The sequence below is a fragment of the Tachyglossus aculeatus genome, chromosome 14 (genome assembly GCF_015852505.1).
Source record: "Tachyglossus aculeatus isolate mTacAcu1 chromosome 14, mTacAcu1.pri, whole genome shotgun sequence".
Classification (NCBI taxonomy): domain Eukaryota; kingdom Metazoa; phylum Chordata; class Mammalia; order Monotremata; family Tachyglossidae; genus Tachyglossus; species Tachyglossus aculeatus.
In genome coordinates this window covers 23,534,471-23,548,400 of record NC_052079.1, presented here as the reverse complement: position 1 = coordinate 23,548,400, position 13,930 = coordinate 23,534,471, and the positions used below count along the sequence as shown (strand labels likewise).

At 61.5% G+C, this 13,930-nt stretch overlaps 1 pseudogene; it reads right to left on the bottom strand.

Annotated features, from left to right (window-relative positions):
• Window positions 1-263: 263 nt before the first annotated feature.
• LOC119936592 lies at window positions 264-1,368 on the bottom strand (annotated as a pseudogene).
• Between the last annotated feature and the right edge of the window lie 12,562 nt (window positions 1,369-13,930).

Genomic DNA, 13,930 nt, shown 5'->3' with positions numbered 1-13,930 from the left:
TTCTGGGCAGAGGGAGAGAGACACGTGGGCCGCCGCTGCTACTGCTGCTGTGGCTGCTCCTGCTGCTGGTGCCCGTCTCGATGTTCTGCCCAGAGGGTCAGAGGCCACAGGTATTTATATCACCTGTGGCGTGGGCCCTTCCTGTTTCCGTCCTCTGCTTGCTCCGTCTCCGCCCCTTCCTGCCTCCATACCTTATTTGGTCAGCACGGAGGTGAGGGACACCTATCCTTCCGCCCCGCTCCCCTCTGGCCAGAGGAATTGCATCAGAGGTAGCATTTGACCTCAAGATGGCCGGTGCCTAGGGTCACCTTGGCACATACCACCCCTTGGCCCTCGCCAAACGTGCCCACTTGACCCCAACCTCCCCTACGTCCCTTCCGGGGCGCATGGTGGTGGGGGTGGCGCTGGAGGCCGTGCCCACCAGCGCTGTCCCTCCCTTAACCGCAAGGACCTATGTCCTTCCCCGGCTGGCCACGGAAGCCGGGGAAGTGGGTCCATGGGCTGGGGCAGAGGACGGGGCCCATCCCCTGGCCAGGGGTGATGGGGCAGAGCCCTCAAGGTGTGTGGACCGGAGGTATGGAGGGTGATTGGTGGACCACGATGGTCTTAAGGTAGCGCACAGAGGCAGGACCCGGGTATGGCTGTAGTGTTTGCCACACCTGTGAGGACAGGGCTGAGCAACAACAACTCAAGAACCAACATCCCCCCACTAAGCCCCCTGCCATGAGCAAAAGTAGCAGCAAACCATGGAATAGCGAACTCCCCCAGTTCATAAAGAGTCCTTGGAACCAGTCCCAAACACCTCCTGTGGTGTCACCATTGCGGTACTGGTCGATCGCATGGTACATGTCAGCAACAATTGCATCCACATGTCTGGAATTGTCCGGGATAAAGGTACAACATTCTTTCCCGATCAGCTTGCAGACCCCTCCTTGACTGGCGAGGAGGAAGTCAAGGGCCATTCTGTTCTGCAGGACGGTCATTCGGATGGCTCTCTGTTCATCTCTGAGGGCCATGAGGCTGGTGGCAGTGTCATTGGTTATCTGTTCAACTAATGCCGCGAGTTCCCCTGCACTCCAGGGCCAAGATGACGAGTAGGCCGAACAGCTTCATAAAGTAGTGTCGTCGTTCCCCCTCTCCCAGGTGTGGTGTCTGCAAGAAAAGAGCCTAGGTCTTGGAGGATATCCAAGCCTCTGTTAGAGTTAGTGGGCAGCCTTCATCGGTATGAGCCGCCCAAGTTTGCCCAGGTAGAGGCTTCATAAGGGTAACCCATAATCGGCCCTTCTGGGGATGCTGAATAACGACACCCTCCCCAATTTGCCTCCGGTGCCCTTCTCGTGGGAGGGCGGCATGATGAGTACTCGCCATGCCGTCGAAGGCACGGCTCATGGGGCTGCCAGTGGGCGTCTGCCTATTGTTCAGCGCGCGTACCACCTCCCAGGGGTGACGGCCCCAACCCTGGAGTGGGTTGGTTGCTGTTGGCATGTGTCGTGTCCGCAGACTAAGTTGCCCCTTCAGGAGTCCATTCCACCGTTCCACCAGCCCATTGGCTTGTGGCCGATATGGCACATGAAAAGTCCACTGAATTCCCTGGTCCTGGGCCCAGGTCTGTAGGGGTCGGTTCTCAAAATGGGATCCATTGTCAGATTGGATTTCCTGGGGCATAGGGAGGTGGAAGAGCCAGTGGCTCAGCCCCATTAGAACTTGCCGGGCATCGGCCCTGGGGCATGGATGCACAAGTCCCAGGCCGCTCAGCATTTCCACCCCAGTCAGAATAAACTTCCAGCCCTGCGGGGAGGGTGGGAGGGGCCCAACAAAGTCAATTTGCCACTGCCCCCATAAAACCTTGCCTTCTCTCAAGTTCCGGAAGGCCTGGCCCTCCTGGAACCGGTGCCGATGGAGCTGGCAGGTCTCGCAGTTAGACACGACTTCCCGAGCCTGCTGTTGTGTAAGGGACCAGCCGCGGGTGCTGCACTGGCTCCATAGGTCATCTGCCCCCGTGTGTCCCACCCATTGGTGAAGGGCCTCAGCCAGCCGGAGGAGGGAGTCCTTGTCTCATTGGGTGGTCTCGGGATCGACTGCCAGGGCTGAGACCAGTCGGTCAGCCTCGTTGTTCCAGTGGGCTCCAAGTGACCCATCCCTTTGATGTGCTGATACGTGCCCCAAGGCCAGGGGCCTTTCGGATCCAATGTCATACAGCTTTTCCCAAATCTTCTGCCCCCATACAGGGCGGTTAAGAACCTGCCACCCCTCCACCTTCCAATGCCCTAACCACTGAGTAGCCCCAGCCCATACTGCATAGGAATCTGTGTATATGGTTCGGGCTCCCGCCTCGGCTGCCAACAGGACCGCTTCCAGTTCCGCCTCCTGTGCGGAACCTTGGATCAGTTTCTGGAGAGTACGGCCAGTTCGGGGCTCAATGGCACCCGCTTTGCCCTGCCAAACCCCTCCCATTCGACGGGCAGATCCGTCAGTAAACCAAACTCCCTCCCAGTCCCCTATCACAGAGCCCAGGGAGGGCACTGGCGGCGCCTCAGCAATAGGGGAGGCCGGGGCCCAATTCTGATCTAACACAGTGGGGTCCACGGCCTGCACCAACTCGGTCAAGTGTCCCGGGTTTGTGGCCCCAGCATCCTCCACGCGGTGGTGAATATAGAGAATCCATTGCTGTATAGTAGCACTTTGGGCACCCCCCGGTGGGGGAGGGTTGCCACCCAAAATTGGCTTAATAACCGGGAGTGGGACCTTTAGGGTCACCGGGAGGGTGTCCGTGGTACCCTCAGTATCCAGCAGGGCAACATAAGAGGCCAAGAGGGTCTTCTCATAAAGGGTGTATCGGGCCTGTGCGCCTTGCCAGCTACGTGATCCGAATTGGATCGGGCGTTCCCCGGGTACCCCTGGGTCCTTCTGCCACAGTCTCCATTGATATCCTGAGCTGCCAACACCCACGTGGAGTATGAAGGGGTGGGAAGGGTGAACAGGCCCAAGTGACTGGTACGCCAGGATCTGCTCGATCAAGAGGGAGAGAGCCTCTTGGTGTATCTCCCCCCATTCCCACTGGCTGCGCTTTTTTAATAGATTATGGAGGGGCCGGGCAATGGCACTGAACCCTGGGACATGTGCCCTCCAGAATCCCAGTGTTCCAAGCACCTGACGGAGGTCCTTCTTTGACGTAGGGGGAGGGAGGTTCTTCAGGGTGGTCAAGGTCTCCTGGGGTACAGAGCGGCGGCCTGCCAACCAGCGTACGCCTAGGAAAGTGATTTCTTGGGCTGGCCCTTGCTGTTTGCCCTCCGGGACCTGGAGTCCCAAGGACTCTAGGTGATGGAGGATCTTGTCCCTCATTTCCCTGACCCCTTCCTCTGAGGCCCCCCCTATCAAAATGTCATCTATGTACTGCAATATCACAATTCCCTCAGGGGGTGGGAGGAGTTTCTGCAGTTCTTGGGAAAGCATACGATGTGCTAGGGTAGGGCTGTGTTTGTATCCCTGCGGGAGCCGTGTAAAAGTATACTGAGCTCCATCCCAGGTAAAGGCAAACCTTTCTTGGTCCTCTAAGTGAATGGGGACCATGAAAAACATATCTTTCACAACCAGGGTGGCCATCCATGCAAATCCCCCTGTCTCAATGTCTCGGACAATATCTTTGATACTGGGGACGGCTGGGTGAAGGGGTCCCGTGGCCTTGTTCAGGTGGCGGTAGTCCACCGTCAAACGCCATTCACCATTCGGCTTCTTAACTGGCCACACTGGTGAGTTGTATGCCGAAATGATGCGGCGAACAATTCCCTTTGCCTCTAGATCCTTGAGTAATACTGCAATGGGGCGCCTAGCCTCAGGGGTGATGCGGTACTGGGGAATGTGCACGGGGTGGGAGGTGGGGAGACGTGGTGCCATCTGTAGGAGTGCAACCACGGCGCCCCCAGCAGGGGGCGCATTGGAGGTTCCCTCCCCGGGTGGCATGCCAATAGCCCACCGCCCCCAGTCACTGTCCCAGGTTTCCCCCCGGATCACATCCATTCCTAGAATATTCATAGAGCCCAATGCCAGGGCTGCTCGCTTCACTCTGCCATTAGCTAGGACTAGTTTGGCTTGGGTGACAGGGAGGGTCTCCCGTTTCCCGGTGACCCCAATTATGGCAACCCTTCCCATAATTGATGGTTGGCCCCCTGGCCAAGCATCCTTCCTAATCATAGATATCTGGGCACCGGTGTCTACCAGGAAGGAAACTTCCTGACGATCATTTACTAGGACGGTCATATGTGGGGAGCACCCGGACTGTGAGAGGGCCGCGGCCACCGTCCATTGGCCGGGCCCGCCGGATCCCCCCTTCAGTTTCCCTGATCCGTGGTGGTTGGGGTCGTCGGCCTACCTTCCCGGGTAAGCAGTTTCAGGACGTGGGTGGGCAATCCATCTAGTTCATCCATGGGAAAGCCCCGCTCCCTTAGCTCCCGCCACATGACCACCCGTTCTCCTGGTCCCAGTCTTCCTGACCCGACCCGTTGTGGGGGTCGGTGGGTATCCCCCTTTGGATTCTCTGGGACTGGCTTTGTTCTCTTTAAGCCCAGGCCCTTCCCAATCATAGCTGCTACACGCCGTGTAATTGGCCCCTCAGGGGGCTGGAATAGGGACCAATCACTGTTGACCACATTGGCCAAAGTGCTCCAAGTTTGTACCCCAGTGGCCCTATCCATCAGACGGTGAGCCACCCCACGCTCTGGCCCGGGGGGTGCACCTATTACTACGGCCCGAAGTAGGCCGTCTTGGGCGGGGAGGGACCAGGGGCTAGGTTCCTGACTCCTCTCCCTCTCATCCAGGAGTTGCTCAATTCCAAGCACCAAAAGGTGCTGGTTTAACGTAGCTGAGTCGGTCCATCGGAGGGTACCGTCCCTTCCCTGTTCACTCCGGGGAACTGTCCGAGCCCAATGTACCACGAGGGTCCAGAGGGTACGACCTTGAGTGTGAGTGTGGGTCACGTCCACCCCTGGGCCCAAATCTAGGCGGCTGCTTTCATCTGGGCTGAGGTCCACCTGGGCTGCCACTCCCTTCCATACCCTGGCCAGCCAGCCGATCACCGGCTCCCCGGGGTCCCGGGAAAACTCTCTAGAGAGCTGCCTAAGCTCAATAGCTGTGAAGCTTGTAATCTTGGTAGTGACCTTCCCCTGGGAGTTCCGCTCCTCTTTGATAATGGGGTAGAGGGGTTGGGCTGCCACTCGGGGTTCTGCAGGGGCACCTCCCAATCGCGCGGGGAAGGGGGCGGTTCCAGTTTCGGTAAGGGATCGGGATCGCCCTCCCCCTCTTCAGAGGAATTCTCCCTGCATAGCCCCGAGTACATGACCCTTTTGATCTCCTGCTCAGTTACGGGGAGTTTCCTCTGTTCTTCTAACTCCTTAGCCACCCGGGGTGCCAATTTCTGCTCTAAAAGTATCGCCTGCTGCATTTTTACCTCGGCCGCTGTCTGCAGTAAGAGGCATTTCATCTCACTTTCCTTTAGTTTTGCCTCTAGGGCGGCCCGCTCCTGCCGCCACCGCCGGAGGTCCCGGGCGGCGGCCTGCAGCGCCGTTGCTAGGAGACCGAGGAGGGCGGTCTTTCCTTTCTTTTCCTGATTCGGGTAGCCTCCCGCCAATCACAAAATTCCCTCACCAGATTGGCCGGGTCCTCCCAGTGATTCTCCACCCAGCGGCTGTCCCATCTTGGGTTTTTCCATCCCTGATCCGCGAGGAATTCTAAAAGCCCTCTCGGCTCTCTGTCGCCTATCGCCGATCCCATCCTCGTCGCCATTTATGTCACCCGTCGTCCGGGGACGGGTTTGTTCAGTGATCGGCGAGGCGAGAGAGAGAGAGGCCGGGGACGGAAAGCCTAAGTTTTATATAAAATTTATTCCGCGAGGTGAATTGAATTTATGTAATTGTTTAGGCGCAATGGATTGAGCTTCCCTTTCGGGAGGAATATAATCAATTAGCAATATTAGAGCTTCCCTACACGGGAGGAACACAATCATCCGTTAATCGCTCGTGGGTGAGTTGGTTAACTCTCACCCATGTGCACTTCCCACTCGGGAAGAATCCACTTACTTTCCCACATGGGAAGAATGCATTACATTACCCGCGCACGTGGTGGGCGGCTAGCACTCACAATGTGCTCTCCCTACATGGGAGGAATCCACTCACAATTCCCATCAGCAGCGGGGTACCTGGGTCCCACCCACGAGACACTCACCCATCCCGCGGCCCTTGCCTCAGTGTGTTGGTTCTGGTTGTAGAGCGGCCGTCTGGCGTTCTGGGCAGAGGGAGAGAGACACGTGGGCCGCTGCTGCTACTGCTGCTGCGGCTGCTCCTGCTGCTGGTGCCCGTCTCGATGTTCTGCCCAGAAGGTCAGAGGCCACAGGTATTTATATCACCTGTGGCGTGGGCCCTTCCTGTTTCCGTCCTCTGCTTGCTCCATCTCCGCCCCTTCCTGCCTCCATACCTTATTTGGTCAGCACGGAGGTGAGGGACACCTATCCTTCCGCCCCGCTCCCCTCTGGCCAGAGGAATTGCGTCAGAGGTGGCATTTGACCTCAAGATGGCCGGTGCCTAGGGTCACCTTGGCACACGTGGTCCCCCCGGACCTTCGGGCCCCGGTCCCCCTCTCCTTCTGGCTCTATTTCCCCTCTACCTCTTCCTATTGGTCCCCATCTTCTGCCAGGACCTGGTCCCTCACTACTTACTGGCATGGTGCCGTGGTTCTTCCCAGTACTTGTCGCCTTGTACCTCCCGGCCCTGGCCCCCTTCTGCCTAAGGGCCCTGGTCCCCCTGTGCCTGCCAGCCCTCGTCTCCCTCTACCTCCTGGCCCTGGCCCTTCTCTCCCTCCCGGGCCTGGTCCCCTGTCTCTGGACCCAGGTACTGCTCTGCCTCCTGGCCCTGGTCCCCCTCTGCCACCTTGCCCTGGCCCCCCTCTGCCTCCACGCCCTAGTCACCCTATGCTTCCCGGACCTGGTCCCTCCCTGTCTCTCGGCCATGGTCTTCCTCTACCTCCAGGCCCAGGTCATCCATCTCCCAGCCTCCCTGCCCTTGTTCCGATGTCTCCCTGCCCAGCTACCCCTATGCCTCCTGGCCCTGGTCCCCCTCTGCTGCCCTTCCCTGGAACCCTCGGCCTCCAATCCCTGGAAGCCCCCGCCCTCTCGGCCCTGGTCCCCCTCTGACACTTGGCCTTGGTCCCCTTCTCCCCCGGCCCAGGTACCCTTCTGCCTCCCTGCCCTGGTCCACCTCTCACCGGCCCAGGTATCCCTCTGCATTCTCGACCTGGATTCTCTGTGCCTCCTGGCCCTGGTCTTCCTCAACCTTCAGGCACTTGGGTCTCTCTCCAGCCCAGCCTGGGATCCCCTCTAACTTCCAGCCCTGGTCCCCCTGTCTCCCAGCCCTGGCACCTCTCTACCTCCCAACCCTGGTCCCCGGGTCTCCTGGCCCAGGTACCCCTCTGCCTCCTGGCCCTGGTCCCCCTCTACCTGCATATCCCGGTACCCCATGCTTATCTGCCCCGATCCCTCTCTATCTCCCGGCCCTGGACCCCGTCACTTGGGCCAGATATCCCTCGGCATCTTGGCCCTTGACCCCTCTTCCTCCGGGCCCTGGTCCCCCTCTGCCTCCCGGTCATGGTCCCATTTGCCTCTTTGTCCTGGTCACCCACCGGTTCTCGGCCCTGGTTCCCTTCTGCCTCCCGGACAAGGTACGCCTCTGCCTCCTGGCCCTTGTCCCCATCTGCCTCCGAGCCTTGGTCCCCATTTGCCTCCCAGCCCTGGTTCGCCTATGCCTGCATATCCCTGTTCTCCCTGCTTTTCTGCCCCGATTCCCCTCTGTCTCCGTCCCTGGACCCCGTCTCTTGGGCTAGATAACCCTCGGCATCTTGGCCCTGGACCCTCTGCCTCCGGACCCTGGTCCCCCTCTGCCTCCTGGTCATGGTCCCATCTGCCTGCTTGCCATGGTCACCCACCGCTTCTTGGCCCTGGTTCCCTTCTGCCTCCGGGACAAAGTACGCCTCTGCCTCCTTGCCCAGGTACCCCTCTGCCTGCCGGCCTTGCTCCCCCTCTGCCTCCTGGCCCTGGGCCCCCCTCTGCCTCCTGGCCGTGGGCCCCCTCTACCTCCTGGCCCTGGTCCCCCTCTGCCTCCTGGCCCTGGTCCCTCTGTACCTCCCAGCCCTAGTCTCCTAGTCTCCTATTACCTTGGGTCTCCTCTACCCGTCCTGGCCCTAGGTCCACTCCACATCCCGGCCCAGGTACCACTGTACATTCTGGCCCTGGTCCCCCCTGTATCCTGACCCAGGACCCCTCTGCCTCCCAGTCCTGGTCCCCCTCTGCGTCCCTGCCCTGGTCCCTCCCGCCTCTCAGACCTGGTCCCCCTCTTCCTCCCAGCCCTGTACCCCATCTCCCAGCCGAGGTACCCCTCTGCCTCCGGCCTCGGTTTCCCCTCTGCGTCTCGGCCCTGGTACCCTTCTGCCTCTCGGCTGTAGTCCCCGACTACTTCCTGGCCCTGGTCCCCCTCTGCCTCCCAGCCCTTGTCCCTCTGTGCCTCCCGGCCCTGGTATCCCTCTACCATCAGGCCCTGGGCCCTCTCTCCTTCCCAGCCCTGGTTCCCCTCTACCAACCAGCCCTGGTCCCCATGACAGCCGGTCCAGAGGTACCCCACTACCTCCCAGCCCTGGTCCTTTGGTTTCCTGGTCCAGGTACCCCTCTACCTCCTAGCCCTCGGTCCCCTCCACCTCCCAACCCAGGTCCCCCTCTGCCTCCAAGTCCTGGTCCCCCACTGCCTCCCTGCCCTGGTACCTCCAGCCTCTCAGCCCTAGTCCCCGTCTGCCTCCCAGCCCAGGTGTCCCTCTGCCTCCCGGCCCTGGTCCCTCACTGAGGTACAGCCCCGGTACCCCTCTGCCTCTCGGCCATGATCCTCCTCTGCCTATCGGCCCTGGTCACTCTATCCCCAGGCCCAGATACCCCTCTGCCTCCTTGCCCTGGTCCCCCTGGCTCCCGGTCCAGGTAACCCTCTGCCTACTGGTCATGGTCCCCTCCTGTCGCCTTGCCCTGGATCGCCTCTGCCTCCCGGCCCTGGTCCCCTTCTGCCCTGATTCACTCGCCCCGTTTCCTGGGTCTCTCTCCGTCCTGGCCCAGGGTACCCTCCACATCCCGACCTTGGTCCCCCTATGCCTCCCTGCCCCAGACTGCACTGCCTCTCAGCGCTGGTCTCACACAATCTTCCGGACCACGTCCCCGTCTCCTGGCCAAGGTACCCCTCTGCCTCCCTTTTATGGTCACTCTGTGTCATGGCCCCGGTACCACTATGCCACCCTGCCCAGGTCCCCCTCTGCCTCCCTACCCTGGTTTCTTTGTCTTCGGGTCGAGGTACCCTTCGGCCTCCCTGCTCCGGTCAACCTGTCCCTGGCCCAGGTACCCCTTTGCCTCCTGGCCCTGGTCCCCCTTTGCCTCCAGGCCTTAGTCACCCACTTCCTCCCGGCCCTTATCCCCCATCTCCCGGCCCACGTAACCCTCTGACTCCTTACCATGGTCACCTTCTGTCGCATTGTCCTTGTCCACCTCTGACTCTCGGCCCTGGTAGCCCTGTGCCTCCCTGCCCTGGTCTCCTTCAAACTCCAGGCCCTTGGGTCTCTCTCTATCCCTGCCCTGGGTCCCCTCTACATCCCAGGCTTGGTCCCCCTATGCCTCCCTGCCCCAGTACAACCCGCCTCTTAGCCCTGGTCCCCCACTACCTCCTGGCCCTGGTCCCCCATCTCCTGCTCAAGGTACCCCTCTGCCTCACTGTTCAGTTCCCTCTGTGTCATGGCCCAGGTACCCCACTGCATCCTGGCCCTGGTGCCCCTCTGCCGCCCTGCCCTGGTCCCCCTCTGCCTCTCGGTACTGTACCCTCTGTGCCTCCAGACCCTGGTCTCCTTCTACATCCAGGCTTTGGGTCTCTCTCCTCCCCGGCCGTGCCTCCCCTCCACCTCCATGCCCTGGTCGCCTTGTCTCCTGGCCCAGGGACCATTCAACCTCCTTGCCCTGATCACCCTCTGCTGCCCTTCTCTGGCCCCCTCAGCCTCCCGGCCCTGGTCCCTCTGTGCCACCCTGTTCTGGTCTCCTTCTACCTCCAGGCCTCCATGGGTCTCTCTCCGTCCCGGCCCTGGTTCCCCTCTATCTGCGGCCCTGGTCAGCCTGTCCCCGACCAATGTATCCCTCTGCCTCCCTGCTCTGGTCACCCTCTGCCTCCTGGTCCTAGTCCCTCTCTGCCTCCCTACCCTGGTTCCCACCTGAGTCTCAGTCTTGGTTCTCCATGCCTTTCGGCCGTGGTGCACCTGTCTCCTGGCCAAATGTCACCCTGTATCCCTGCCCAGGTACCCCTCTGCCTTCTGGCCCTGGCTCCTCTCTGCCTACCTGCCCTGGTCCATCTCAGCCTCCAGGCCCGGGTCGACCTCTCCGTCCCTGTCCCGGGTCAGATATACCACCCATCCATGCTGCCCATCTCCCGGCCCTTGTCCCCCTCTACCGCCCTGCCCTGGTGCCCCTCCCCCTCTCGGCCCTGGTCCCCCTCTACCAGTCGGCCCTGGTCCTCCTGTCTCCCGGCCCAAGGACCCTGTGCCTGCTTGCCCTGGTACCCCTCCCTCCTGGCCCAGGTACACCTCCCTCTCCCTGCCCTGGTCCCCCTCTGCCTTTCGGCCCTGGTCCACCATCTTTCGGGCCAGGTACACCTCTGCTTTCTGGACCTGGTCCCCCTAAGCCTACCTGCCCTGGTCCCCCTCTGCCTCCCGGCCCAGGTACCCTTCTCCCTTCCGGCCCTGGTAACCCAAGGACCGGCACAGGTACCCCTCTGCCTCCTGGCCTTGGTATCCCGGTGTCGCCCTGCCCTAGTCCCACTTTGCATACCGGTCCTGGTCCCCCTCTCTCCCGCCAAGGTACACTTCTAAATCCTGGCCCTGGTCCCCCTTTGCCTCCGCGCCCTGGTTCCCCTCTTCCCCCAGCCCCTGGTCCACCGTTGTCTCCCAGCACTGGTCCCAATCTGCCTCCCGGCCCTGGTCCCCCTCTGTCTCCCGCTCGTGATCCCCCTCTACCTCCCGGCCCTGATCCCCGTCTGCCTCCCGGCCCTGGTCCCCCACTGCCTCTGGCCCTCGTCCCCCACTGCCTCCCTGCCCTGGTTCCCCTCCGCCTCCCGGCTTTGGGTCCCCTCAAACCTCCATTAATGTCCCTCTGAGTCCTGTCCCTAGACCTCAGGTGCCTCCCTGCCCTGGTTCCCCTCTGCGCCCCTGCCTTGGTCTCCCTCTGCCTCCCTGCCTTGGTCGCCCCGTGCCTTACACCTCTGGTCCCCCACTTTGGGCCCTGGTTCACCTTTACTTCTGAGAAGTGGGGGGTACAAGGGCAGGGAGACAGTGGTACCACTATGCCTGCCTGCCTGATCCCCATTACCCGGTCCTGGTCCCCCCTCTGCCTTCCGGCCCTGGTCCCCCTCTGCTTACCGACGCTGATCAGCCTCTGCCTCTATGACCTGCTTGTCCCCTGCCTCTCAGCCCTGGTTCCCCGCTGCTTCTCAGCCATATACGCCTTTTCTCGGCACAGGTACCACTTAGACTCCCGGCTCTGGTCCCCCTGTCTCTCGGCCAGGGACCCTTCTGCCTCCTGACCCTGGTCCCCCTGTCTCCCGGCTAGGGACCCTTCTGCCTCCCGGCCCCGGTCCCCTTGTCTATTGGCCCTGGTCCCTCTCTGCCTCCCTGCCCCGGTCCCCTTCTACTTCCCTGCACCGCCGGCCTCTGCCCCTCTGAGACCTGGTCAACCCCCAACTGTCCGCCCTGGTTTATTTCTGCTTCTCAGACTTCGGCCCGGTCTCCTGGCCCAGGTAACCCTCTGCCTCCCAGCCCCAGTCGCCGTGTCTACCGGCACTGGTCCCCCTCTATCACGTCACCAGTCCCACTCTAATTCCCTGACCTTATCCCCCATGCTTCTCGGCCCTGGTCCCCCTTTTCCTCCCGGCCCTTATCCCCGTTTCCCAACCCGGGTCACCCTCTGCATGCGGACCCTGGACCCCGTCTCCTGGCACAGATACACCTCTGCCTCCTGGCCCTGGTCCTCCTCTACCTCCAGGAACAGGTCCCCCTCCGTCTCCCGGCCTTGGTCCCTTTGAGCCTCCCGGCCCTGGACTCACTCTACCTCTAGGCCACTGGTTCTCTCTCGGTTCCGGTCATGAGTCCCCTCAACCTCACGGCCCTGGTCCCCGTGTCTACCGGCCCTGGTGCCCGTCTACCTCCTTGCCCTGGACCCCTCAAATTCCCAGCACAGGCCGGCTTCTGCCTCTCTGACCTGGTCACGCCCCTCCTCTCGGCCCTGGTTCCCCTCTGCTTCTCATCCCTAGTCCCACTGTCTGCCGGCACAGGTACCCCTCTGCCTCAAAGCGCTGGTCCCCTTGTCTCCTGACCCAGGTAACCCATCTGCCTCCCAGCCCTGTTCTCCCTCTGCCTCCCTAAACGTGTCACACCACTTCTCGACCCTGGTCCCCCTTTGCCTCTTGGCTCTGGTTCCCCTCTGCTCCCTGGCCCTGGTCCCCCGTCTACCGGCCCGGGTAATCCTCTGCCTCCCGGCCCTGGTCACCCATTCATTCATTCATTCATTCAATCGTATGTCTTGACCGCTTACTGTGTGCAGACCACTGTACTGAGCGCTTGGGAAGTACATGTTGGCAACATATAGAGACGGTTCCTACCCAACAACGGGCCTACCAACCGTAGTACCACGTCTCCCTGTCCCTTTGGGCCTCTGGGCCCTGGTGTCCCACTACTTCCAGGCCACTGGCTCTCTTTCCGTCCCAGACATGGGTCCCCTCTACCTCCATGCCCTGGTCCGCCTGTTCTGCCAGCCCTGGTCTCCCTCTACCTTTCAGCCCTGTTCCCCCTGTCTCCCGGCCCAGGTACCCCTCTGCCTCCCTGCCCTGGCCCCCTCTCCTTCCAAACGATGGGCCATGGGTCTCTCTCCGTCCCGGCCATGGGTCACCCAGTTCTGCCAGGCTGGGTTTCCTTCTACCTCCAAGCTCTGGTCCCTTTATCCGTCTCGGCCCTCGGACCCTCTATCTTCCGGCCTAGGTCCCCCTGTCTCCCTGCCCTGGACCTCAAGTCTCCAGGCCCAGGTACTGCCTGGCAGTGCCTGGCAGTGCCTCCTGGCACTGATCCCCCTCTGCTTCCCAGCCCTGGTCGCCAAAGATTCCCGATCATAGTCCCCCGTCTCCGGGCCCAGGATCCCCTTGCCTCCTGGCCCTGGTAGCCCTCTACCTCCCAACCCTGGTCCCCATTCTCCGGGCCCCAGCTCCCCGCTGCCACTTGGCCCTGATCACCCTCTGCCTCCGGGCCTTGGTCACCCAAGCCTCCCGACCCTAGTCCCCCGTCTCCCAGTCCAGAAATCCCTTGCCTCCGGGCCCTGGTCCCATTCTGTCTCTAGGCCCTGGTCCTCCTCTGCCTCCCTTCCCTTGTCCGTCCCCTTCTCGGCCCTGGTCCCCCTTTGCCTTCCTGCTCAGGTACCTCTCAGCCTCCTGGCACTGATCCCCCTCTGCCTCCCGGCACATGTCCACCTGTCTACTGACCCAGTTCCCCTTCTAAATCCTGACCCTGGTCCCCATCTGCCTCCTCACCCTGGTAATAATAATCATGATAGTAATAATAATGGCTTTGATACAGCTCTTACTATGTGCAAAGCACTGTACTAAGCGCCTTGTACCCCTCTGCATCCCGGCCCTGGTCCCCTTCTGCCTCCCTGCCTTGGTCCTCCCTTGCCTCCCGTCCCTGGTCCCCCTCTGACTTTCGGCCGTGGCTCCCCTTTACTTCCGAGAAGCAGGATGGACAAAGGCAGGGAGGCAGAAGTACCCCTCGGCCTGCCAGTCCTTATCCCTGTTTTCCAGCCCTTGGCCCCCATTACCTTCTGGCCCAGGTGCCCCTC